A 15,915-nucleotide genomic window follows, 5' to 3' on the forward strand; every position below is an offset into this window, starting at 1 on the left:
TGGCTTTGCAACATCTTGCGTGCCTTTAGGCTCGCCGCGACCAACACTTACCACAAAACATGGAGGCGCCGGGGCTTGAACCCGGGACCTTTCACATGCAAAGCGAACGCTCTACCAACTGAGCTACGCCCCCAAGCACAACCAAGCTGCGCTGTTCTCCGTTCTTTGCTACTCTTATGTGCACGGACACGATGGTTGGTTGGTTTGCAGGGGTGAAGGGACCAGAGTACAAAGGCGCGGACACGTTCACATACGCAAGAGTTCCAAGTAGTTTCGATGCTCTGGTATTACGACTGCAAATTCCGTCCGTCTTTAACGTCTTAAATTGAAGGGACAGTCACAAGTTGCTCCGTTTTCACTCCATGTCGACAATCACACAGCACCTGAGGTAACAAGCACATCTGAAGACCCATTGTGCACTCGACTGTTCATGCCAACTCACTGCCTCGCACTTTACTACTGTGTACCACTCTTGTCGTCCAACTGCAAAAGACTGGGCCACAACAACTTTCCGCGTCTCCATTGCACTGCGCAAACTACGAAACGCTCCCCAAACATGGCACTCACCCACGCAGACGACTTTTCCGACTTTACACGACGCTCACGCAACGCTCACGCTAGTGACAGCCTTATTTAGAGCTTGACGTCGCACACAAGCGAATGAGCACATTTCGCCTACGACTTAGGCCGCCCTCCTAGTGTGGCTGTTCGGTGTCTGCAGGCAGCGAGGGGCTGCAAGCTTCCTGTGTTCGCGCCTATGTCACCTCTGCTTGCTTGTCAGAGACAGAGTATCGCAAAACATACAACTCACTCCATGAATTGATTGCTACGGCATCTGTCATCAGCAGTCACAACTAGCAACACCAGTAGCAGCCGACTGCACGTCAAGAATTGGAATGTGCAGTGGGATTTTTGTGAATTCGGCGCAAGGCTGATCTTTGCGACATAGGTTTGAGAATCTTATGGGAACACTTGTACTGTTTCTAAATTAAGTGTAGTGGTGGGAGGAGGGTGCTTCGTGCGCATTACAGCACGCTTGCCAATTGTGGCTGCTAATCGTTGGCTCGTATCTGCCTTGACACATTTTCTGGCTGTGAATTATTCCACTTGCATGGCAGTGTGCGCATGTTGGTGTGTTAAAAATTCTGGAGGCGCTGGGTATCGATCCCAGTACCTCTCGCATGCTAAGCGAGCGCTCTACCATCTGAGCTACGCCCCCTGCTGACGAACTGCGCTACATACAGCCATATCAATGACACAGACCCTTGCACTCCCATTATTCCGCTGACAAACACTACTCTCAATGTGTCCGTGAGGGTGTCTTTCAGGTTTCCTGCATTCTGTATCGAATCGTAGTTGGCCAAAATCAAAGTGGCACGCACGACGTCGAAAATAGCGTTCGGCCAACGCTCTGAGGTAGACGAACGTGTTGTCCACTCTCTAGACTTCATTGAGGTTAGGCCGTTATACCTAAGGCAGATTTGCACTCGATGACACCTCGACAACAGCCGGTCCTCACATTTACGTCTTGTTCTCCTTACGTCAGTATACGAGTCTGTGACGCTGGCTTTGCAACATCTTGCGTGCCTTTAGGCTCACCGCGACCAACACTTACCACGCACTGACCACAAAACATGGAGGCGCCGGGGCTTGAACCCGGGACCTTTCACATGCAAAGCGAACGCTCTACCAACTGAGCTACGCCCCCAAGCACAAGCAAGCTGCGCTGATCTCCGTTCTTTGCGACTCTTATGTGCACGGACGCGATGGTTGGTTGGTTTGCAGGGGTGAAGGGACCAGAGTACAAAGGCGCGGACACGTTCACATACGCAAGAGTTCCAAGTAGTTTCGATGCTCTGGTATTACGACTGCAAATTCCGTCCGTTTTTAACGTCTTAAATTGAAGGGACAGTCACAAGTTGCTCCGTTTTCACTCCATGTCGACAATCACACAGCACCTGAGGTAACAAGCACATCTGAAGACCCATTGTGCACTCGACTGTTCATGCCAACTCACTGCCTCGCACTTTACTACTGTGTACCACTCTTGTCGTCCAACTGCAAAAGACTGGGCCACAACAACTTTCCGCGTCTCCATTGCACTGCGCAAACTACGAAACGCTCCCCAAACATGGCACTCACCCACGCAGACGACTTTTCCGACTTTACACGACGCTCACGCTAGTGACAGCCTTATTTAGAGCTTGACGTCGCACACAAGCGAATGAGCACATTTCGCCTACGACTTAGGCCGCCCTCCTGGTGTGGCTGTTCGGTGTCTGCAGGCAGCGAGGGGCTGCAAGCTTCCTGTGTTCGCGCCTATGTCACCTCTGCTTGCTTGTCAGAGACAGAGTATCGCAAAACATACAACTCACTCCATGAATTGATTGCTACGGCATCTGTCATCAGCAGTCACAACTAGCAACACCAGTAGCAGCCGACTGCACGTCAAGAATTGGAATGTGCAGTGGGATTTTTGTGAATTCGGCGCAAGGCTGATCTTTGCGACATAGGTTTGAGAATCTTATGGGAACACTTGTACTGTTTCTAAATTAAGTGTAGTGGTGGGAGGAGGGTGCTTCGTGCGCATTACAGCACGCTTGCCAATTGTGGCTGCTAATCGTTGGCTCGTATCTGCCTTGACACATTTTCTGGCTGTGAATTATTCCACTTGCATGGCAGTGTGCGCATGTTGGTGTGTTAAAAATTCTGGAGGCGCTGGGTATCGATCCCAGTACCTCTCGCATGCTAAGCGAGCGCTCTACCATCTGAGCTACGCCCCCTGCTGACGAACTGCGCTACATACAGCCATATCAATGACACAGACCCTTGCACTCCCATTATTCCGCTGACAAACACTACTCTCAATGTGTCCGTGAGGGTGTCTTTCAGGTTTCCTGCATTCTGTATCGAATCGTAGTTGGCCAAAATCAAAGTGGCACGCACGACGTCGAAAATAGCGTTCGGCCAACGCTCTGAGGTAGACGAACGTGTTGTCCACTCTCTAGACTTCATTGAGGTTAGGCCGTTATACCTAAGGCAGATTTGCACTCGATGACACCTCGACAACAGCCGGTCCTCACATTTACGTCTTGTTCTCCTTACGTCAGTATACGAGTCTGTGACGCTGGCTTTGCAACATCTTGCGTGCCTTTAGGCTCACCGCGACCAACACTTACCACGCACTGACCACAAAACATGGAGGCGCCGGGGCTTGAACCCGGGACCTTTCACACGCAAAGCGAACGCTCTACCAACTGAGCTACGCCCCCAAGCACAAGCAAGCTGCGCTGATCTCCGTTCTTTGCGACTCTTATGTGCACGGACGCGATGGTTGGTTGGTTTGCAGGGGTGAAGGGACCAGAGTACAAAGGCGCGGACACGTTCACATACGCAAGAGTTCCAAGTAGTTTCGATGCTCTGGTATTACGACTGCAAATTCCGTCCGTTTTTAACGTCTTAAATTGAAGGGACAGTCACAAGTTGCTCCGTTTTCACTCCATGTCGACAATCACACAGCACCTGAGGTAACATGCACATCTGAAGACCCATTGTGCACTCGACTGTTCATGCCAACTCACTGCCTCGCACTTTACTACTGTGTACCACTCTTGTCGTCCAACTGCAAAAGACTGGGCCACAACAACTTTCCGCGTCTCCATTGCACTGCGCAAACTACGAAACGCTCCCCAAACATGGCACTCACCCACGCAGACGACTTTTCCGACTTTACACGACGCTCACGCAACGCTCACGCTAGTGACAGCCTTATTTAGAGCTTGACGTCGCACACAAGCGAATGAGCACATTTCGCCTACGACTTAGGCCGCCCTCCTACTGTGGCTGTTCGGTGTCTGCAGGCAGCGAGGGGCTGCAAGCTTCCTGTGTTCGCGCCTATGTCACCTCTGCTTGCTTGTCAGAGACAGAGTATCGCAAAACATACAACTCACTCCATGAATTGATTGCTACGGCATCTGTCATCAGCAGTCACAACTAGCAACACCAGTAGCAGCCGACTGCACGTCAAGAATTGGAATGTGCAGTGGGATTTTTGTGAATTCGGCGCAAGGCTGATCTTTGCGACATAGGTTTGAGAATCTTATGGGAACACTTGTACTGTTTCTAAATTAAGTGTAGTGGTGGGAGGAGGGTGCTTCGTGCGCATTACAGCACGCTTGCCAATTGTGGCTGCTAATCGTTGGCTCGTATCTGCCTTGACACATTTTCTGGCTGTGTATTATTCCACTTGCATGGCAGTGTGCGCATGTTGGTGTGTTAAAAATTCTGGAGGCGCTGGGTATCGATCCCAGTACCTCTCGCATGCTAAGCGAGCGCTCTACCATCTGAGCTACGCCCCCTGCTGACGAACTGCGCTACATACAGCCATATCAATGACACAGACCCTTGCACTCCCATTATTCCGCTGACAAACACTACTCTCAATGTGTCCGTGAGGGTGTCTTTCAGGTTTCCTGCATTCTGTATCGAATCGTAGTTGGCCAAAATCAAAGTGGCACGCACGACGTCGAAAATAGCGTTCGGCCAACGCTCTGGGGTAGACGAACGTGTTGTCCACTCTCTAGACTTCATTGAGGTTAGGCCGTTATACCTAAGGCAGATTTGCACTCGATGACACCTCGACAACAGCCGGTCCTCACATTTACGTCTTGCTCTCCTTACGTCAGTATACGAGTCTGTGACGCTGGCTTTGCAACATCTTGCGTGCCTTTAGGCTCGCCGCGACCAACACTTACCACAAAACATGGAGGCGCCGGGGCTTGAACCCGGGACCTTTCACATGCAAAGCGAACGCTCTACCAACTGAGCTACGCCCCCAAGCACAACCAAGCTGCGCTGTTCTCCGTTCTTTGATACTCTTATGTGCACGGACACGATGGTTGGTTGGTTTGCAGGGGTGAAGGGACCAGAGTACAAAGGCGCGGACACGTTCACATACGCAAGAGTTCCAAGTAGTTTCGATGCTCTGGTATTACGACTGCAAATTCCGTCCGTCTTTAACGTCTTAAATTGAAGGGACAGTCACAAGTTGCTCCGTTTTCACTCCATGTCGACAATCACACAGCACCTGAGGTAACAAGCACATCTGAAGACCCATTGTGCACTCGACTGTTCATGCCAACTCACTGCCTCGCACTTTACTACTGTGTACCACTCTTGTCGTCCAACTGCAAAAGACTGGGCCACAACAACTTTCCGCGTCTCCATTGCACTGCGCAAACTACGAAACGCTCCCCAAACATGGCACTCACCCACGCAGACGACTTTTCCGACTTTACACGACGCTCACGCAACGCTCACGCTAGTGACAGCCTTATTTAGAGCTTGACGTCGCACACAAGCGAATGAGCACATTTCGCCTACGACTTAGGCCGCCCTCCTAGTGTGGCTGTTCGGTGTCTGCAGGCAGCGAGGGGCTGCAAGCTTCCTGTGTTCGCGCCTATGTCACCTCTGCTTGCTTGTCAGAGACAGAGTATCGCAAAACATACAACTCACTCCATGAATTGATTGCTACGGCATCTGTCATCAGCAGTCACAACTAGCAACACCAGTAGCAGCCGACTGCACGTCAAGAATTGGAATGTGCAGTGGGATTTTTGTGAATTCGGCGCAAGGCTGATCTTTGCGACATAGGTTTGAGAATCTTATGGGAACACTTGTACTGTTTCTAAATTAAGTGTAGTGGTGGGAGGAGGGTGCTTCGTGCGCATTACAGCACGCTTGCCAATTGTGGCTGCTAATCGTTGGCTCGTATCTGCTTGACACATTTTCTGGCTGTGAATTATTCCACTTGCATGGCAGTGTGCGCATGTTGGTGTGTTAAAAATTCTGGAGGCGCTGGGTATCGATCCCAGTACCTCTCGCATGCTAAGCGAGCGCTCTACCATCTGAGCTACGCCCCCTGCTGACGAACTGCGCTACATACAGCCATATCAATGACACAGACCCTTGCACTCCCATTATTCCGCTGACAAACACTACTCTCAATGTGTCCGTGAGGGTGTCTTTCAGGTTTCCTGCATTCTGTATCGAATCGTAGTTGGCCAAAATCAAAGTGGCACGCACGACGTCGAAAATAGCGTTCGGCCAACGCTCTGAGGTAGACGAACGTGTTGTCCACTCTCTAGACTTCATTGAGGTTAGGCCGTTATACCTAAGGCAGATTTGCACTCGATGACACCTCGACAACAGCCGGTCCTCACATTTACGTCTTGTTCTCCTTACGTCAGTATACGAGTCTGTGACGCTGGCTTTGCAACATCTTGCGTGCCTTTAGGCTCACCGCGACCAACACTTACCACGCACTGACCACAAAACATGGAGGCGCCGGGGCTTGAACCCGGGACCTTTCACATGCAAAGCGAACGCTCTACCAACTGAGCTACGCCCCCAAGCACAAGCAAGCTGCGCTGATCTCCGTTCTTTGCGACTCTTATGTGCACGGACGCGATGGTTGGTTGGTTTGCAGGGGTGAAGGGACCAGAGTACAAAGGCGCGGACACGTTCACATACGCAAGAGTTCCAAGTAGTTTCGATGCTCTGGTATTACGACTGCAAATTCCGTCCGTTTTTAACGTCTTAAATTGAAGGGACAGTCACAAGTTGCTCCGTTTTCACTCCATGTCGACAATCACACAGCACCTGAGGTAACAAGCACATCTGAAGACCCATTGTGCACTCGACTGTTCATGCCAACTCACTGCCTCGCACTTTACTACTGTGTACCACTCTTGTCGTCCAACTGCAAAAGACTGGGCCACAACAACTTTCCGCGTCTCCATTGCACTGCGCAAACTACGAAACGCTCCCCAAACATGGCACTCACCCACGCAGACGACTTTTCCGACTTTACACGACGCTCACGCTAGTGACAGCCTTATTTAGAGCTTGACGTCGCACACAAGCGAATGAGCACATTTCGCCTACGACTTAGGCCGCCCTCCTAGTGTGGCTGTTCGGTGTCTGCAGGCAGCGAGGGGCTGCAAGCTTCCTGTGTTCGCGCCTATGTCACCTCTGCTTGCTTGTCAGAGACAGAGTATCGCAAAACATACAACTCACTCCATGAATTGATTGCTACGGCATCTGTCATCAGCAGTCACAACTAGCAACACCAGTAGCAGCCGACTGCACGTCAAGAATTGGAATGTGCAGTGGGATTTTTGTGAATTCGGCGCAAGGCTGATCTTTGCGACATAGGTTTGAGAATCTTATGGGAACACTTGTACTGTTTCTAAATTAAGTGTAGTGGTGGGAGGAGGGTGCTTCGTGCGCATTACAGCACGCTTGCCAATTGTGGCTGCTAATCGTTGGCTCGTATCTGCCTTGACACATTTTCTGGCTGTGAATTATTCCACTTGCATGGCAGTGTGCGCATGTTGGTGTGTTAAAAATTCTGGAGGCGCTGGGTATCGATCCCAGTACCTCTCGCATGCTAAGCGAGCGCTCTACCATCTGAGCTACGCCCCCTGCTGACGAACTGCGCTACATACAGCCATATCAATGACACAGACCCTTGCACTCCCATTATTCCGCTGACAAACACTACTCTCAATGTGTCCGTGAGGGTGTCTTTCAGGTTTCCTGCATTCTGTATCGAATCGTAGTTGGCCAAAATCAAAGTGGCACGCACGACGTCGAAAATAGCGTTCGGCCAACGCTCTGGGGTAGACGAACGTGTTGTCCACTCTCTAGACTTCATTGAGGTTAGGCCGTTATACCTAAGGCAGATTTGCACTCGATGACACCTCGACAACAGCCGGTCCTCACATTTACGTCTTGCTCTCCTTACGTCAGTATACGAGTCTGTGACGCTGGCTTTGCAACATCTTGCGTGCCTTTAGGCTCGCCGCGACCAACACTTACCACAAAACATGGAGGCGCCGGGGCTTGAACCCGGGACCTTTCACATGCAAAGCGAACGCTCTACCAACTGAGCTACGCCCCCAAGCACAACCAAGCTGCGCTGTTCTCCGTTCTTTGCTACTCTTATGTGCACGGACACGATGGTTGGTTGGTTTGCAGGGGTGAAGGGACCAGAGTACAAAGGCGCGGACACGTTCACATACGCAAGAGTTCCAAGTAGTTTCGATGCTCTGGTATTACGACTGCAAATTCCGTCCGTCTTTAACGTCTTAAATTGAAGGGACAGTCACAAGTTGCTCCGTTTTCACTCCATGTCGACAATCACACAGCACCTGAGGTAACAAGCACATCTGAAGACCCATTGTGCACTCGACTGTTCATGCCAACTCACTGCCTCGCACTTTACTACTGTGTACCACTCTTGTCGTCCAACTGCAAAAGACTGGGCCACAACAACTTTCCGCGTCTCCATTGCACTGCGCAAACTACGAAACGCTCCCCAAACATGGCACTCACCCACGCAGACGACTTTTCCGACTTTACACGACGCTCACGCAACGCTCACGCTAGTGACAGCCTTATTTAGAGCTTGACGTCGCACACAAGCGAATGAGCACATTTCGCCTACGACTTAGGCCGCCCTCCTCGTGTGGCTGTCCGGTGTCTGCAGGCAGCGAGGGGCTGCAAGCTTCCTGTGTTCGCGCCTATGTCACCTCTGCTTGCTTGTCAGAGACAGAGTATCGCAAAACATACAACTCACTCCATGAATTGATTGCTACGGCATCTGTCATCAGCAGTCACAACTAGCAACACCAGTAGCAGCCGACTGCACGTCAAGAATTGGAATGTGCAGTGGGATTTTTGTGAATTCGGCGCAAGGCTGATCTTTGCGACATAGGTTTGAGAATCTTATGGGAACACTTGTACTGTTTCTAAATTAAGTGTAGTGGTGGGAGGAGGGTGCTTCGTGCGCATTACAGCACGCTTGCCAATTGTGGCTGCTAATCGTTGGCTCGTATCTGCCTTGACACATTTTCTGGCTGTGAATTATTCCACTTGCATGGCAGTGTGCGCATGTTGGTGTGTTAAAAATTCTGGAGGCGCTGGGTATCGATCCCAGTACCTCTCGCATGCTAAGCGAGCGCTCTACCATCTGAGCTACGCCCCCTGCTGACGAACTGCGCTACATACAGCCATATCAATGACACAGACCCTTGCACTCCCATTATTCCGCTGACAAACACTACTCTCAATGTGTCCGTGAGGGTGTCTTTCAGGTTTCCTGCATTCTGTATCGAATCGTAGTTGGCCAAAATCAAAGTGGCACGCACGACGTCGAAAATAGCGTTCGGCCAACGCTCTGAGGTAGACGAACGTGTTGTCCACTCTCTAGACTTCATTGAGGTTAGGCCGTTATACCTAAGGCAGATTTGCACTCGATGACACCTCGACAACAGCCGGTCCTCACATTTACGTCTTGTTCTCCTTACGTCAGTATACGAGTCTGTGACGCTGGCTTTGCAACATCTTGCGTGCCTTTAGGCTCACCGCGACCAACACTTACCACGCACTGACCACAAAACATGGAGGCGCCGGGGCTTGAACCCGGGACCTTTCACATGCAAAGCGAACGCTCTACCAACTGAGCTACGCCCCCAAGCACAAGCAAGCTGCGCTGATCTCCGTTCTTTGCGACTCTTATGTGCACGGACGCGATGGTTGGTTGGTTTGCAGGGGTGAAGGGACCAGAGTACAAAGGCGCGGACACGTTCACATACGCAAGAGTTCCAAGTAGTTTCGATGCTCTGGTATTACGACTGCAAATTCCGTCCGTTTTTAACGTCTTAAATTGAAGGGACAGTCACAAGTTGCTCCGTTTTCACTCCATGTCGACAATCACACAGCACCTGAGGTAACAAGCACATCTGAAGACCCATTGTGCACTCGACTGTTCATGCCAACTCACTGCCTCGCACTTTACTACTGTGTACCACTCTTGTCGTCCAACTGCAAAAGACTGGGCCACAACAACTTTCCGCGTCTCCATTGCACTGCGCAAACTACGAAACGCTCCCCAAACATGGCACTCACCCACGCAGACGACTTTTCCGACTTTACACGACGCTCACGCTAGTGACAGCCTTATTTAGAGCTTGACGTCGCACACAAGCGAATGAGCACATTTCGCCTACGACTTAGGCCGCCCTCCTAGTGTGGCTGTTCGGTGTCTGCAGGCAGCGAGGGGCTGCAAGCTTCCTGTGTTCGCGCCTATGTCACCTCTGCTTGCTTGTCAGAGACAGAGTATCGCAAAACATACAACTCACTCCATGAATTGATTGCTACGGCATCTGTCATCAGCAGTCACAACTAGCAACACCAGTAGCAGCCGACTGCACGTAAAGAATTGGAATGTGCAGTGGGATTTTTGTGAATTCGGCGCAAGGCTGATCTTTGCGACATAGGTTTGAGAATCTTATGGGAACACTTGTACTGTTTCTAAATTAAGTGTAGTGGTGGGAGGAGGGTGCTTCGTGCGCATTACAGCACGCTTGCCAATTGTGGCTGCTAATCGTTGGCTCGTATCTGCCTTGACACATTTTCTGGCTGTGAATTATTCCACTTGCATGGCAGTGTGCGCATGTTGGTGTGTTAAAAATTCTGGAGGCGCTGGGTATCGATCCCAGTACCTCTCGCATGCTAAGCGAGCGCTCTACCATCTGAGCTACGCCCCCTGCTGACGAACTGCGCTACATACAGCCATATCAATGACACAGACCCTTGCACTCCCATTATTCCGCTGACAAACACTACTCTCAATGTGTCCGTGAGGGTGTCTTTCAGGTTTCCTGCATTCTGTATCGAATCGTAGTTGGCCAAAATCAAAGTGGCACGCACGACGTCGAAAATAGCGTTCGGCCAACGCTCTGGGGTAGACGAACGTGTTGTCCACTCTCTAGACTTCATTGAGGTTAGGCCGTTATACCTAAGGCAGATTTGCACTCGATGACACCTCGACAACAGCCGGTCCTCACATTTACGTCTTGCTCTCCTTACGTCAGTATACGAGTCTGTGACGCTGGCTTTGCAACATCTTGCGTGCCTTTAGGCTCGCCGCGACCAACACTTACCACAAAACATGGAGGCGCCGGGGCTTGAACCCGGGACCTTTCACATGCAAAGCGAACGCTCTACCAACTGAGCTACGCCCCCAAGCACAACCAAGCTGCGCTGTTCTCCGTTCTTTGCTACTCTTATGTGCACGGACACGATGGTTGGTTGGTTTGCAGGGGTGAAGGGACCAGAGTACAAAGGCGCGGACACGTTCACATACGCAAGAGTTCCAAGTAGTTTCGATGCTCTGGTATTACGACTGCAAATTCCGTCCGTCTTTAACGTCTTAAATTGAAGGGACAGTCACAAGTTGCTCCGTTTTCACTCCATGTCGACAATCACACAGCACCTGAGGTAACAAGCACATCTGAAGACCCATTGTGCACTCGACTGTTCATGCCAACTCACTGCCTCGCACTTTACTACTGTGTACCACTCTTGTCGTCCAACTGCAAAAGACTGGGCCACAACAACTTTCCGCGTCTCCATTGCACTGCGCAAACTACGAAACGCTCCCCAAACATGGCACTCACCCACGCAGACGACTTTTCCGACTTTACACGACGCTCACGCAACGCTCACGCTAGTGACAGCCTTATTTAGAGCTTGACGTCGCACACAAGCGAATGAGCACATTTCGCCTACGACTTAGGCCGCCCTCCTAGTGTGGCTGTTCGGTGTCTGCAGGCAGCGAGGGGCTGCAAGCTTCCTGTGTTCGCGCCTATGTCACCTCTGCTTGCTTGTCAGAGACAGAGTATCGCAAAACATACAACTCACTCCATGAATTGATTGCTACGGCATCTGTCATCAGCAGTCACAACTAGCAACACCAGTAGCAGCCGACTGCACGTCAAGAATTGGAATGTGCAGTGGGATTTTTGTGAATTCGGCGCAAGGCTGATCTTTGCGACATAGGTTTGAGAATCTTATGGGAACACTTGTACTGTTTCTAAATTAAGTGTAGTGGTGGGAGGAGGGTGCTTCGTGCGCATTACAGCACGCTTGCCAATTGTGGCTGCTAATCGTTGGCTCGTATCTGCCTTGACACATTTTCTGGCTGTGAATTATTCCACTTGCATGGCAGTGTGCGCATGTTGGTGTGTTAAAAATTCTGGAGGCGCTGGGTATCGATCCCAGTACCTCTCGCATGCTAAGCGAGCGCTCTACCATCTGAGCTACGCCCCCTGCTGACGAACTGCGCTACATACAGCCATATCAATGACACAGACCCTTGCACTCCCATTATTCCGCTGACAAACACTACTCTCAATGTGTCCGTGAGGGTGTCTTTCAGGTTTCCTGCATTCTGTATCGAATCGTAGTTGGCCAAAATCAAAGTGGCACGCACGACGTCGAAAATAGCGTTCGGCCAACGCTCTGAGGTAGACGAACGTGTTGTCCACTCTCTAGACTTCATTGAGGTTAGGCCGTTATACCTAAGGCAGATTTGCACTCGATGACACCTCGACAACAGCCGGTCCTCACATTTACGTCTTGTTCTCCTTACGTCAGTATACGAGTCTGTGACGCTGGCTTTGCAACATCTTGCGTGCCTTTAGGCTCACCGCGACCAACACTTACCACGCACTGACCACAAAACATGGAGGCGCCGGGGCTTGAACCCGGGACCTTTCACATGCAAAGCGAACGCTCTACCAACTGAGCTACGCCCCCAAGCACAAGCAAGCTGCGCTGATCTCCGTTCTTTGCGACTCTTATGTGCACGGACGCGATGGTTGGTTGGTTTGCAGGGGTGAAGGGACCAGAGTACAAAGGCGCGGACACGTTCACATACGCAAGAGTTCCAAGTAGTTTCGATGCTCTGGTATTACGACTGCAAATTCCGTCCGTTTTTAACGTCTTAAATTGAAGGGACAGTCACAAGTTGCTCCGTTTTCACTCCATGTCGACAATCACACAGCACCTGAGGTAACAAGCACATCTGAAGACCCATTGTGCACTCGACTGTTCATGCCAACTCACTGCCTCGCACTTTACTACTGTGTACCACTCTTGTCGTCCAACTGCAAAAGACTGGGCCACAACAACTTTCCGCGTCTCCATTGCACTGCGCAAACTACGAAACGCTCCCCAAACATGGCACTCACCCACGCAGACGACTTTTCCGACTTTACACGACGCTCACGCTAGTGACAGCCTTATTTAGAGCTTGACGTCGCACACAAGCGAATGAGCACATTTCGCCTACGACTTAGGCCGCCCTCCTAGTGTGGCTGTTCGGTGTCTGCAGGCAGCGAGGGGCTGCAAGCTTCCTGTGTTCGCGCCTATGTCACCTCTGCTTGCTTGTCAGAGACAGAGTATCGCAAAACATACAACTCACTCCATGAATTGATTGCTACGGCATCTGTCATCAGCAGTCACAACTAGCAACACCAGTAGCAGCCGACTGCACGTAAAGAATTGGAATGTGCAGTGGGATTTTTGTGAATTCGGCGCAAGGCTGATCTTTGCGACATAGGTTTGAGAATCTTATGGGAACACTTGTACTGTTTCTAAATTAAGTGTAGTGGTGGGAGGAGGGTGCTTCGTGCGCATTACAGCACGCTTGCCAATTGTGGCTGCTAATCGTTGGCTCGTATCTGCCTTGACACATTTTCTGGCTGTGAATTATTCCACTTGCATGGCAGTGTGCGCATGTTGGTGTGTTAAAAATTCTGGAGGCGCTGGGTATCGATCCCAGTACCTCTCGCATGCTAAGCGAGCGCTCTACCATCTGAGCTACGCCCCCTGCTGACGAACTGCGCTACATACAGCCATATCAATGACACAGACCCTTGCACTCCCATTATTCCGCTGACAAACACTACTCTCAATGTGTCCGTGAGGGTGTCTTTCAGGTTTCCTGCATTCTGTATCGAATCGTAGTTGGCCAAAATCAAAGTGGCACGCACGACGTCGAAAATAGCGTTCGGCCAACGCTCTGGGGTAGACGAACGTGTTGTCCACTCTCTAGACTTCATTGAGGTTAGGCCGTTATACCTAAGGCAGATTTGCACTCGATGACACCTCGACAACAGCCGGTCCTCACATTTACGTCTTGCTCTCCTTACGTCAGTATACGAGTCTGTGACGCTGGCTTTGCAACATCTTGCGTGCCTTTAGGCTCGCCGCGACCAACACTTACCACAAAACATGGAGGCGCCGGGGCTTGAACCCGGGACCTTTCACATGCAAAGCGAACGCTCTACCAACTGAGCTACGCCCCCAAGCACAACCAAGCTGCGCTGTTCTCCGTTCTTTGCTACTCTTATGTGCACGGACACGATGGTTGGTTGGTTTGCAGGGGTGAAGGGACCAGAGTACAAAGGCGCGGACACGTTCACATACGCAAGAGTTCCAAGTAGTTTCGATGCTCTGGTATTACGACTGCAAATTCCGTCCGTCTTTAACGTCTTAAATTGAAGGGACAGTCACAAGTTGCTCCGTTTTCACTCCATGTCGACAATCACACAGCACCTGAGGTAACAAGCACATCTGAAGACCCATTGTGCACTCGACTGTTCATGCCAACTCACTGCCTCGCACTTTACTACTGTGTACCACTCTTGTCGTCCAACTGCAAAAGACTGGGCCACAACAACTTTCCGCGTCTCCATTGCACTGCGCAAACTACGAAACGCTCCCCAAACATGGCACTCACCCACGCAGACGACTTTTCCGACTTTACACGACGCTCACGCAACGCTCACGCTAGTGACAGCCTTATTTAGAGCTTGACGTCGCACACAAGCGAATGAGCACATTTCGCCTACGACTTAGGCCGCCCTCCTAGTGTGGCTGTTCGGTGTCTGCAGGCAGCGAGGGGCTGCAAGCTTCCTGTGTTCGCGCCTATGTCACCTCTGCTTGCTTGTCAGAGACAGAGTATCGCAAAACATACAACTCACTCCATGAATTGATTGCTACGGCATCTGTCATCAGCAGTCACAACTAGCAACACCAGTAGCAGCCGACTGCACGTCAAGAATTGGAATGTGCAGTGGGATTTTTGTGAATTCGGCGCAAGGCTGATCTTTGCGACATAGGTTTGAGAATCTTATGGGAACACTTGTACTGTTTCTAAATTAAGTGTAGTGGTGGGAGGAGGGTGCTTCGTGCGCATTACAGCACGCTTGCCAATTGTGGCTGCTAATCGTTGGCTCGTATCTGCCTTGACACATTTTCTGGCTGTGAATTATTCCACTTGCATGGCAGTGTGCGCATGTTGGTGTGTTAAAAATTCTGGAGGCGCTGGGTATCGATCCCAGTACCTCCCGCATGCTAAGCGAGCGCTCTACCATCTGAGCTACGCCCCCTGCTGACGAACTGCGCTACATACAGCCATATCAATGACACAGACCCTTGCACTCCCATTATTCCGCTGACAAACACTACTCTCAATGTGTCCGTGAGGGTGTCTTTCAGGTTTCCTGCATTCTGTATCGAATCGTAGTTGGCCAAAATCAAAGTGGCACGCACGACGTCGAAAATAGCGTTCGGCCAACGCTCTGGGGTAGACGAACGTGTTGTCCACTCTCTAGACTTCATTGAGGTTAGGCCGTTATACCTAAGGCAGATTTGCACTCGATGACACCTCGACAACAGCCGGTCCTCACATTTACGTCTTGCTCTCCTTACGTCAGTATACGAGTCTGTGACGCTGGCTTTGCAACATCTTGCGTGCCTTTAGGCTCGCCGCGACCAACACTTACCACAAAACATGGAGGCGCCGGGGCTTGAACCCGGGACCTTTCACATGCAAAGCGAACGCTCTACCAACTGAGCTACGCCCCCAAGCACAACCAAGCTGCGCTGTTCTCCGTTCTTTGCTACTCTTATGTGCACGGACACGATGGTTGGTTGGTTTGCAGGGGTGAAGGGACCAGAGTACAAAGGCGCGGACACGTTCACATACGCAAGAGTTCC

At 51.0% G+C, this 15,915-nt stretch overlaps 21 non-coding genes across 21 annotated transcripts; all 21 read right to left on the reverse strand.

Moving 5' to 3' along the window:
• Window positions 1–60: 60 nt before the first annotated feature.
• On the reverse strand, window positions 61–133 carry Trnaa-ugc. The gene has a single exon. It is a non-coding gene; the product is annotated as a tRNA-Ala (tRNA).
• A 1,013-nt stretch (window positions 134–1,146) lies between these two features.
• Window positions 1,147–1,219, reverse strand: Trnaa-agc. The gene has a single exon. It is a non-coding gene; the product is annotated as a tRNA-Ala (tRNA).
• Window positions 1,220–1,635: 416 nt separating this feature from the next.
• Trnaa-ugc lies at window positions 1,636–1,708 on the reverse strand. Its single transcript has one exon. It is a non-coding gene; the product is annotated as a tRNA-Ala (tRNA).
• Window positions 1,709–2,710: 1,002 nt separating this feature from the next.
• Window positions 2,711–2,783, reverse strand: Trnaa-agc. Its single transcript has one exon. It is a non-coding gene; the product is annotated as a tRNA-Ala (tRNA).
• Window positions 2,784–3,199: 416 nt separating this feature from the next.
• Window positions 3,200–3,272, reverse strand: Trnaa-ugc. The gene has a single exon. It is a non-coding gene; the product is annotated as a tRNA-Ala (tRNA).
• A 1,013-nt stretch (window positions 3,273–4,285) lies between these two features.
• Trnaa-agc lies at window positions 4,286–4,358 on the reverse strand. Its single transcript has one exon. It is a non-coding gene; the product is annotated as a tRNA-Ala (tRNA).
• Window positions 4,359–4,763: 405 nt separating this feature from the next.
• On the reverse strand, window positions 4,764–4,836 carry Trnaa-ugc. The gene has a single exon. It is a non-coding gene; the product is annotated as a tRNA-Ala (tRNA).
• A 1,012-nt stretch (window positions 4,837–5,848) lies between these two features.
• Trnaa-agc lies at window positions 5,849–5,921 on the reverse strand. The gene has a single exon. It is a non-coding gene; the product is annotated as a tRNA-Ala (tRNA).
• A 416-nt stretch (window positions 5,922–6,337) lies between these two features.
• Trnaa-ugc lies at window positions 6,338–6,410 on the reverse strand. The gene has a single exon. It is a non-coding gene; the product is annotated as a tRNA-Ala (tRNA).
• A 1,002-nt stretch (window positions 6,411–7,412) lies between these two features.
• Trnaa-agc lies at window positions 7,413–7,485 on the reverse strand. The gene has a single exon. It is a non-coding gene; the product is annotated as a tRNA-Ala (tRNA).
• Window positions 7,486–7,890: 405 nt separating this feature from the next.
• Trnaa-ugc lies at window positions 7,891–7,963 on the reverse strand. Its single transcript has one exon. It is a non-coding gene; the product is annotated as a tRNA-Ala (tRNA).
• A 1,013-nt stretch (window positions 7,964–8,976) lies between these two features.
• Window positions 8,977–9,049, reverse strand: Trnaa-agc. The gene has a single exon. It is a non-coding gene; the product is annotated as a tRNA-Ala (tRNA).
• A 416-nt stretch (window positions 9,050–9,465) lies between these two features.
• Trnaa-ugc lies at window positions 9,466–9,538 on the reverse strand. The gene has a single exon. It is a non-coding gene; the product is annotated as a tRNA-Ala (tRNA).
• Window positions 9,539–10,540: 1,002 nt separating this feature from the next.
• On the reverse strand, window positions 10,541–10,613 carry Trnaa-agc. The gene has a single exon. It is a non-coding gene; the product is annotated as a tRNA-Ala (tRNA).
• Window positions 10,614–11,018: 405 nt separating this feature from the next.
• On the reverse strand, window positions 11,019–11,091 carry Trnaa-ugc. The gene has a single exon. It is a non-coding gene; the product is annotated as a tRNA-Ala (tRNA).
• A 1,013-nt stretch (window positions 11,092–12,104) lies between these two features.
• Window positions 12,105–12,177, reverse strand: Trnaa-agc. The gene has a single exon. It is a non-coding gene; the product is annotated as a tRNA-Ala (tRNA).
• A 416-nt stretch (window positions 12,178–12,593) lies between these two features.
• On the reverse strand, window positions 12,594–12,666 carry Trnaa-ugc. Its single transcript has one exon. It is a non-coding gene; the product is annotated as a tRNA-Ala (tRNA).
• A 1,002-nt stretch (window positions 12,667–13,668) lies between these two features.
• On the reverse strand, window positions 13,669–13,741 carry Trnaa-agc. The gene has a single exon. It is a non-coding gene; the product is annotated as a tRNA-Ala (tRNA).
• Window positions 13,742–14,146: 405 nt separating this feature from the next.
• Window positions 14,147–14,219, reverse strand: Trnaa-ugc. Its single transcript has one exon. It is a non-coding gene; the product is annotated as a tRNA-Ala (tRNA).
• Window positions 14,220–15,232: 1,013 nt separating this feature from the next.
• Trnaa-agc lies at window positions 15,233–15,305 on the reverse strand. Its single transcript has one exon. It is a non-coding gene; the product is annotated as a tRNA-Ala (tRNA).
• A 405-nt stretch (window positions 15,306–15,710) lies between these two features.
• Trnaa-ugc lies at window positions 15,711–15,783 on the reverse strand. Its single transcript has one exon. It is a non-coding gene; the product is annotated as a tRNA-Ala (tRNA).
• Between the last annotated feature and the right edge of the window lie 132 nt (window positions 15,784–15,915).

Source organism: Schistocerca americana, unplaced genomic scaffold (genome assembly GCF_021461395.2).
Source record: "Schistocerca americana isolate TAMUIC-IGC-003095 unplaced genomic scaffold, iqSchAmer2.1 HiC_scaffold_305, whole genome shotgun sequence".
Lineage (NCBI taxonomy): Eukaryota > Metazoa > Arthropoda > Insecta > Orthoptera > Acrididae > Schistocerca > Schistocerca americana.